Here is a 9,900-nt window from a genome sequence, read left to right as displayed (position 1 = left end):
GTAGTTTTTATCGACTGATCTACATGGGAGCAACTTGAAGGTCCTTTCCTTAAAGGATTTTTCAAACTGTTGGTTGAGGAATCTCCCCGAACTGGACGGTTGAGGTCGGGAGGTTTCTTTGGACTTGGATTTATCTTTGGACTTGGAAGTACCCTCACCTACTGGTTTCTTCCTAAGGGGTTAGCAATGTGGTAAAATGGGGCAATGAGTGAGCACCGGAGCCACCAACAATCAAGAACCGAGACAACAGAACAACAGAAGATTCAGTGAGAAATGAAAACACAATGCCAAGTTCTAGAGAGGTAAGAAGTTACCTTGGTGCCATTTGAACTTTAGGCTAGGGCTTCCGAGGGCTAGAGCTTCGGCTAGGGTTTGGCGTGCAAAGAGAAGAGAAAGGGTGAGCTGGTGGGAAGAGTCGGCTAGGGTTTCGCGTGAACGAGGAAAAGAAGGGATCGGGAGGTTTTAAGGGTTTAGATGGGTGTACAGTGAAGAAATGATCGGACGGTTGTCCGATCAGAAGGTATCAGAAGCCTCCTGATCGGTCCCTGGACCGATCCAGGAACATCCTGATCGGTCCACGGACCGATCAGGAGACGATCAGTACTCACTGATCGGTCCCTTGACCGATCAGCGAGATTCCTGATCGGTCGGTAGACCGATCAGAGATTGATCAGTGGCTTTTGTGCCGAGTTGATCTGATCGGTCTCCGGACCGATCAGGGAACTCTCTGATCGGTCTGTAGACCGATCAGAAAGGGATCAGTAGGGGGCTCGAGCGTTCCAGGATGACCTGATCGGTTCGTAGACCGATCAGTGTCTGATACTAGTATCTCCCGTAATTTCAGTAACTGAAAATAGTAATTTCAGTAACTCGTGTTCGATAATTCGTGGAAGTTTCTCTAGGAAAACTTCCAAGTTCAGAGCCTAGAACCTGGAGGATCTACAAGCATAACTCTTACCTAAAAGTTATGGTCTGAACTTGTTTATAATCCAAAAGTTTCAGTCTCTTATCAAACAAAACCTCACACTAACTCCAACCATATGGAATTCTGTCTCCTTGGTCCTTAGAAGTTCAAAACATATTTTTGCTAAACTCATCTCTATGATCAGGTTCAAATTTGTCAAAATAGAAACAACTTGTCCTAATTTTTCAATCAAGGCATGAAAGCTGAAATTTTTGATCCTTGTTATGTTTAGTTTTAAGTTTGTCAAAATATATTCAAGTTGCTATTATTTCCTTTAACAACCTATCGTTTTATCAATCAAAGTCATGAAATGAACCAAACAACAATACCAATCAACACATCAACCATCAACCATAATTAGATAATTTCTAGGCAAAAGTCCAACCAAGATTCCTTGGTTGGAATATATGAGTAAGATCTAGGAGTCAAATACACATGAATTATGTAATGGTCTTCCCCATACTCAATTAATGTCTCTTCAACCTAATTATTCAAGGGATGCATGATACATTTTGAATAATTTGGTTGATCCTAGCATCTCACCCCATATTTAGCAGACAAAAATAATTTGTTAAACCTTATAGTTTGTGTGAGATGTCCCCAAGTTGCCCAAATTATTGTCTCAATTACTCTTGTCATTTTAATAGTCCTTATTGATCATGGTGAAGTTCTAATGACCAAAGGAGCCAAACACATTCCCAACTCCCTCCTTAAATGACTAAATTCATTCTCCGGAAGGGGTTTGGTGAAAATATCAGCTAGGTTTGACTTTGACTCAACATATGTGAGTGCAATGTCTCCCCTAGCTACGTGATCTCTTATGAAGTGATGACGCACTTCAATGTGTTTGGTCCTCGAATGATGGACTGGATTTTTAGTTAGGTTGATCGTGCTAATGTTGTCACATAGCACTTGTACACCCTTATACGAAAGTCCATAATCTTCTAGAGTGTGAATCATCCACAACAATTGTGATACACTCTCTCCCATGGCAATGTATTCAGCCTCGGTCGTGGAGAGAGCAACACAATGTTGCTTCCGACTTGACCAACTAACTAATGATGAACCTAAGAATTGCCAACCCCCACTAGTGCTTTTCCGATCCAATTTGCACCCAGCATAATCGGAATCGGTATAGCCTATCAAGTCAAAAGACTCTGTACGAGGGTACCATAGACCTACTCGAATTGTGCCCTTAAGGTATCTCAATATTCTCTTAACTGCAATTAAATGAGATTCCTTGGCACAGACTTGATATCTAGCGCACATGCCTACAGCAAAAAGTATGTCTGGTCGACTAGCTGTGAGATATAGAAGACTACCAATCATGCTTCTATATTGCATTAGATTAATTGGTTTTCCACTCTCATCATTGTCAAGGCGAGTGTTTGTCGCCATTGGAGTGGACACTTCCTTAGAGTCACTCATATTGAATTTTCTAAGCATCTCTTGAGTGTATTTCGTCTGATGGACATAAATTCCATCTCGAGTTTGTTTGATTTCAAGTCCGAGGAAGAATGTCAACTCTCCTACTAGACTCATCTCAAACTCACTTTCCATGTGAGAAATGAATTCATTCAAATAGCCCTTGTTATTTGAGTCACAAATTATGTCATCGACATATACTTGGGCTACAAAAATGTTTTCACCATCTCTACGTAGAAATAGTGTTGGGTCTATTTGGCCTCTTACAAAGCCCTTTTCTAATAGGTAAGTTGACAACCTTTCGTACCATGCTCGAGGTGCTTGTTTAAGCCCATAAAGAGCTTTCTTGAGCTTGTACACGTGGTTTGGAACTTCGGTATTCACAAACCCCGGTGGTTGTTCAACATAGACCTCTTCTTTGATGAATCCGTTTAAGAAGGCTGATTTAACGTCCATTTGATAGAGCTTGAAACCTCTATGTGCAGCAAAAGCTAGCATCAAACGAATGGACTCTAATCAAGCTACGGGAGCATAAGTCTCATCATAATCGAGACCTTCGACTTGACTATAGCCCTTGGCTACAAGTCTTGCCTTGTTTCTTACAACTTCTCCCTTTTGATTTAACTTATTTTTGAAGATCCATTTAGTTCCAATAATGGTGGTCTTCTTAGGTCTAGGAACTAAATCCCATACTTGGCTCCTTTCAAATTGACCTAATTCGTCTTGCATAGCTATGATCCAATCAGGATCGTGCAATGCTTCATCAACTAGTCTTGGTTCAATTTCTGAGATTAAGGCGACTTCATTAGACTCATTTATAAAGAATGACCTAGTCCTAACCCCTTGTTGGATGTCTCCCACAATTTGGTCTTGGGGATGACTAGTGGCTAACCTAGACTGCCTTGGTGTTGGCGGTGCCTCATGAGTGGTCTCACTCGGCACAGGCAAGGACTCAATATCAGGCAAAGGATCAGATTGAGTTCTTTGTTGCCTTTGCTCATCAACATCAGAGTCAACTTCGACTCGTTCTTCATTTTGATCATTCAAACTTAGATTTCTAAGTTCAAATTGAATTTCTCCTACATCCCTTGGTTGATCATTTAAGTTAGGGATTTCTTCAAAAGCTACATCAGAGGACTCTTCAATCAATTTAGTCCTATTGTTGTAGACTCGATAGGCTTTGCTGGTAAGAGAGTACCCGACCAGTATCCCTTGATCAGCCTTAGCCGTGAACTTCCCAAGATGATCCTTGGTGTTCAAGATAAACACCTTACAACCAAACACCCTAAGATGTTTAATTGTAGGCGGTTTCCCAAACCAAAGTTCATGGGGAGTCTTTCCTAAAAACCTATGTATTAAAACTCGATTTTGCACATAGCAAGCTGTATTCACAGCTTCAGCCCATAAGTAGCTCGGTAGTGAGTACTCATTAAGCATGCTTCGTGCAGCCTCTTGTAGGACTCGGTTCTTTCTCTCCACAACCCCATTTTGCTGTGGGGTCCTTGGAGTAGAGAACTCATGCCTATATCCCTTTTCTTGACAAAACTCTAAAAACCTATGATTTTGAAATTCCCCACCATGATCACTTCTAATGGTTTTAATTGTTGTCGATTTTTCATTTTCAGTTCTTCTACAAAAGGAAATAAAAATATCTATAGTTTGATCCTTATGTTTCAAAAAGAAAGTCCATGTGTATCTAGTAAAATCATCAAGGATTACCAAGCAATATCTACTTCCATTCAATGATATTACTCTACTGCAATCAAATAGGTCCATGTGCAATAAATCTAAAGCAGTAGATGTACTTACAGTGCTTTTACCTTTATGAACAACTTTTGTTTGCTTACCCTTTTGACATGCATCACATAGTTTGGTCTTGTGGTACTTGATGATGGGTAAGTCTCGCACTAATCCTTGGTTGGCCAACTTCCGGATGTTCTTCATGTTTACATGTGCCAACCTTCTATGCCATAGCCAAGACTCTTCTTCTTTCAACATGAAACACTTAATCAAAGCATTAGTAGCACTTTTAAATGATACTTGATAAATATTATCAACCCTTGTGCCTACTAGTACTGTGTCAAGTGTGTCAATGTGTTTAACCAGACATTGACTTGAATGAAATTCAATTGTGTAACCCGTATCACACAATTGACTAACACTTAGGAGATTAAAAGTCATCCCCTTGACTAGAAGGATATTCTTGATATGGAGACATTCGGATATATGAATGTCTCCAACTCCTACAACCTTAAGGCTACCATTATTACCAAAAGACACATTACCTCTACTTTTGTTTTGAATGGTTGTAAACAGTGATTTGTCCCCGGTCATGTGCTTGGAGCATCCACTATCAACAAACCAAGTTGATAGATGCTCCCCCTCGACCAATGCCTACAAGACACGGAAGATAGAGGTTTTAGGTACCTAAATCTTGGGACCTAATGCTTCTACAACGAAAGACCTAGGAACCCATGCCTTGGTCATACCTTTCCTAGTTCCATGAGCCCTAGAAACATGTGATCTACTATTTTGAGTTCTAGACATTAGAGAAATGAAACTCGACTCCTTGGGTTGATACCCTAGCCCGGCCTTGTTGTAGACTGCCCTTTGGGCATTTAGAATCATGTCTAGAGTCTTAGAGCTAGTTGAGAACTTCTCAAGCATTTTCTTGAGTTTCTCAACCTCACCCTTTAAATCCTTGTTCTCATCCTCAAGGACTTCTAGATGTAGGTCATCGACCTCATCTTCCCTAAGGGTCCTTAAGGTTTTTACTTCTTCTTTTAACAATTTATTTTCTGTTTTTGACTTTTTAAGCAATGAAGATAAGTGAGTGATAGTCTTATAACACTTTTCTATATGAGAAGAGGTTACCTCTTCATCATCCGACGATGATGAAGCCGCGGTTGAAGCGTTGCTTGAATCTCCCTCACTTCCGGAGTCCGAAACCTCCCTTGCCATGAGTGCTAATTGTCGTGTGCTCTTTTCCATCTTCTCTTCTTCCTCCGATGAGCTTGATGAGGACTCATCCCAAGTGGCCTTGAGAGCCTTCTTCTTCTTGGCTCTTTCCTCCTTCTTTTTGGCTCGTTCCTCCTTCCTCTTTAATTTCGGACACTCGCTCCGAATGTGTCCTTTCTGTTAGGATCCTTCGTACGGCTAGAGAGGGGGGTGTGAATAGCCGACCCCAATCTTTCGCGTTTCTTTCTACAAACTAGGGTTAGCGCAGCGGAAACTAAATACAGAAAGAAAACAGGAGAAGAAATCAAACCTCAACGCAAGGATGTAACGAGGTTCGGAGATGATACTCCTACTCCTCGGCGTGTCTGTAAGGTGGACGAAGCCTATCAATCCGTCGGTGGATGAGTCCCCGGGAAAACCGGCTAAATCAAACTCCTTCTGGGTGGAGAAACCTCACCACAATGTCTTGCAACAGCAAGATAAACAGGAGTACCAGAATATAGCAAGAAACTAAGTACAATACAAGAATATAATAACCCTAGCTTGCCTTCTTGTCGGCTGGATGAAGCAGCAACTTCAAGCGACGCCTACAACAGCAGGAACCCAGCCGGAAGCTCACGCGAAGCTTTGGAGGAGCTCAACAAAGCTCAAGCACAGCAGCACTTAGGGACAGGAAGAAGGAGAAGAAGAAGAAGAAGAAAGCACCAAAGCCTTGATCTCCTTTTATAACCTGCGAACCTGCACAGCAAAGACAGAAGCCAGCGGAGAAGACGGAGCGACCCGTTGTGACTCAACGGTCGAATGCGGACCGATCAGGTTCCACCCTGATCGGTCCAGGACCCTTCTGATCGGTCTGGGGACCGATCAGGCCCTGGGCTGATCGGTCCCTAGACCGATCAGATTGCTCCACAGAAAGTTGCCCAACTTTCTGTTCGTTTCCTGATCGGTCTGTGGACCGATCAGGCCACAGCTGGATCGGTCCACAGACCGATCCCACCTCTCTCGGCTGCGTCTCTGATCGGTCGTGGAGACCGATCAGGCTTCATGCTGATCGGTCCCCAGACCGATCAGTAAGCTCAGAACTGCGCTTTGCCTTCTGTTTGTTATCTGATCGGTCACCAGACCGATCAGATATACAAACGTATCACTGGATCGGTCTGCAGACCGATCCAGAGCTTGGTTTTTGCCCAAACCAAGTCCGAACCAACATCCGGTCAATCTTGACCTGTTGGTACATTATGCCTAGCATCTGGTCACTCCCTTGACCTGCTAGCACTCCCCGCTAAGTGTCCGGTCAATCCCTTTGACCCACTTAGACTTTTCCACACCAGATGTCCGATCATCCCTGATCCATCTGGATTTTTCACTTCGTGCCAAGTATCCGATCACTCCCTTGACCTACTTGGACTTTCCAACACCAGAAGTCCGATCATCCCTGATCCATCTGGATTTTCCCTTGCCTGGCTTCACTCACCAGGACTTTCACCTGGCTTCACTCACCAGGATTTCCACACTGCCTAACATCCCAGTTAGGACTTTCTCACTGCCTGGCTTCACTCACCAGGACTTTCCAACTGCCTAACATCCCAGTTAGGACTTTCCCACTGCCTGGCTTCACTCACCAGGACTTTCCAACTGCCTAACCTCCCAGTTAGGACTTTCCCACTGCCTGGCTTCACTCACCAGGACTTCTCCGTGCCAAGTCTCCATACTTGGACTTTTCCCGTGCCAAGTCTCCATACTTGGACTTTTCGCGTGCCAAGCTCCCTGCTTGGACTTTTCCAGTGCCAAGTCTCCATACTTGGACTTTTCCAGTGCCAAGCTCCCTGCTTGGACTTTTCCCGAATCAGGTCAACCAGGTCAACCTTGACCTACGGTTGCACCAACCACCTCCCAAACATCTATTCTTGTCCCATATCAAGAATAGAACTCTCTCACGAGTGTCAAACATCAACATGCAACTCAACTATGTCAACCTTGACCTAAGGTTGCACCGACAATCTTCCCAAATCAAACATCAAAATACAACTCGAGTCAAGTCACCTCGAGTCGGATCAACCAGGTCAACCTTGACCTAAGGTTGCACCAACAATCTCCCCCTTTTTGATGTTTGACAAAACCCATAATCAAGTTAGATTAACCCGATAACCTAACTTTGGTTTTCCAACCATCTTCCAATGTCCAATGTTCTTTCCTTGAACATTCTCTGGACATTCTCCCCTTAGGTTAACCCGATAACCTAACTTGGGTTCTCCAATAATTCTCCCCCTTTTTGACACACATCAAAAAGAATTCCAATGTTCTTCCTCGAACATTCCTTGACATTCTTCCCCTAGCTTAGGTTAATCCGATAACCTAACTTGGGTTCTCCAATAATTCTCCAATGAACACTCTCCCCTTTTTGACACACATCAAAAAGAAAAAGGAGAGTATTAAGGTCAAGAGTTTCTTCCTAATGAAAGTCCCATACCTTTCATTGACACTCTTAATTTCCCCCTTGATACTAAACTTAACAATCAACTTAGTGATAATCTCATATCACTAATCCTCAAAAGTCTTAAGGAGTAAAAACTCCCCCTAAAAGTCAACTCCCCCTTGACAATTAGTTAAGACTCCCCCTAAAGGTCAACTCCCCCTTGACCATTACACCAACAATGTCTTGGAGAGTTTCAAACCTTTAGAAATCCAAAAATCCACTTCCATAACTGAAATTTCAGACAACAGCTAAAAAATCAGAAATTCGGCACGCCCTGATCGGTCCCCAGACCGATCAGCCCTTCACCAGATCGCACTCGTGCTACTGGAACTCACTGGATCGGTCTACAGACCGATCCACAATACTCTGGATCGGTCCGCAGACCAATCAGATCTTCCCTGGATCGGTCCCCGGACCGATCCAGCCACTGAAATCAGAACTTCTGATTTCCCCTTCCGGAAAATCAGAAACTCCTAATAAATTCAAGAAAATTCCAAAAATTACGAAACTTTGAGGATACATTCCTCATATCATATACTATCATGGAAAAATAGTTTTCTATGAAAATAACTTCCATTTTTCAATCTTGATACAAAGTTCAAAACTTTGAAATAGTTCAAGTTTAACTCAACTTTGTATCACAATGTTCAATGATGAATGCTATCACTAGGAAAGCTTCATCAAGGTTTTTCAAATCAATTTTAAAATGCTTTTAAAAGCATTTGAATTTAGGACCATAATCTTAGGGCTAGATGTACATGACTTGTACACAAGCTTTCCCTATGATCCTTAATTTCTTGAATTAGGGTCATCTAGGTACAAGGACTATGCACCTTGATCCTAACTCATGATCCTAATATCTCACACACATCTAAGGTGTATCAAACCACATTCAAGTCAATTTGATGTGAGATATGGATTAAGGTCAACTTAGGCTAAGTTCTCATGCATTTTCTAAACACCAATTTGATCTCAATATCAAATTATATGTTTGTCCTTAAATCAATTTCATTGATTATAATGCAAGAGATGATGACATGGCATATAATGATATCATAAGTAAAAACATGTGCCAATGTCATGATGTCATGGCATAAAGTTTGAAAACTTAAATAAAGCATGACATATAAACTAGCCTAAGCATTATCATGACATTTCAAATGATAATAAAACTAAACATGATGTCATGACATGTGAGGGCAAACAATCATGGCAAGATTTAACATAAATAAATATACCTAGATTACCTATCTAAGTATCCTTAACCACTTTGCTAACCTAAAATTTAACCCTTGATTGCCCTAAAATGCCAAAATCCTAATTTTGACACTTCTTGAACTCTAGATTAATTCATGCCACTTAAAGATCAAATTTATCCTCAAAACTTGGCATGTTTCATTTTTCCTCGAGAGTTCTCTAGATTTTCCCAGATTGTGCCAATTAAAATCATTCTTTTCCATAATGGCACATTTTACTCTTCCAAGGAATAAATGATAATTCCATTTCATTTTCAAAGGTTCACAAAACCTTGAAAATGCTCCTTGAGTGTCAATTTCCTCAAAGTTGGGTTAACTACCCTTCTTATTGGAGTTGACACTCTCTAACCCATTTATGGGGTAGAGAAGATGCTCCTAGGAACCCAATACCTATTTGAGCTCATTGGGTTCACTAAATATTCACTAGGGATAACTTCCCTAGGAACCCTCCTAATGACCCTCTTAGGCTTTGAAGCCTTGGTCATTTGGGACTCATCAAGATCAACTCTAGGGGTGACTCCCCTTGTGACCTTGGTGGTGGTCTTCCTAGCCCTAGGTTTTGTTCCATAATCGAATGGAACATTGTGATAAGTGGGCTTGACCACTTGGGACTTAGATTTGTGACCCAAACCTTTCTTGTCCTTGGACTTGGGTTTTTGACCCTTAGACCCTAGAATTGACTTCTCTAAATTTTTAAGGGTCTTTTCCAAAGTATCAAGTCTTGACCTCAAGACTTGATTCTCCTTCTCTAATACCTCAATTTTTAATTTGTCATTTTTCTTTGAGGAATTCCTAGGCATATGTCTAGTAGTTTTGGGATT

Source organism: Zingiber officinale, chromosome 5A, assembly GCF_018446385.1.
Source record: "Zingiber officinale cultivar Zhangliang chromosome 5A, Zo_v1.1, whole genome shotgun sequence".
NCBI lineage: Eukaryota > Viridiplantae > Streptophyta > Magnoliopsida > Zingiberales > Zingiberaceae > Zingiber > Zingiber officinale.
Note: the sequence above shows the minus strand (reverse complement) of the source record.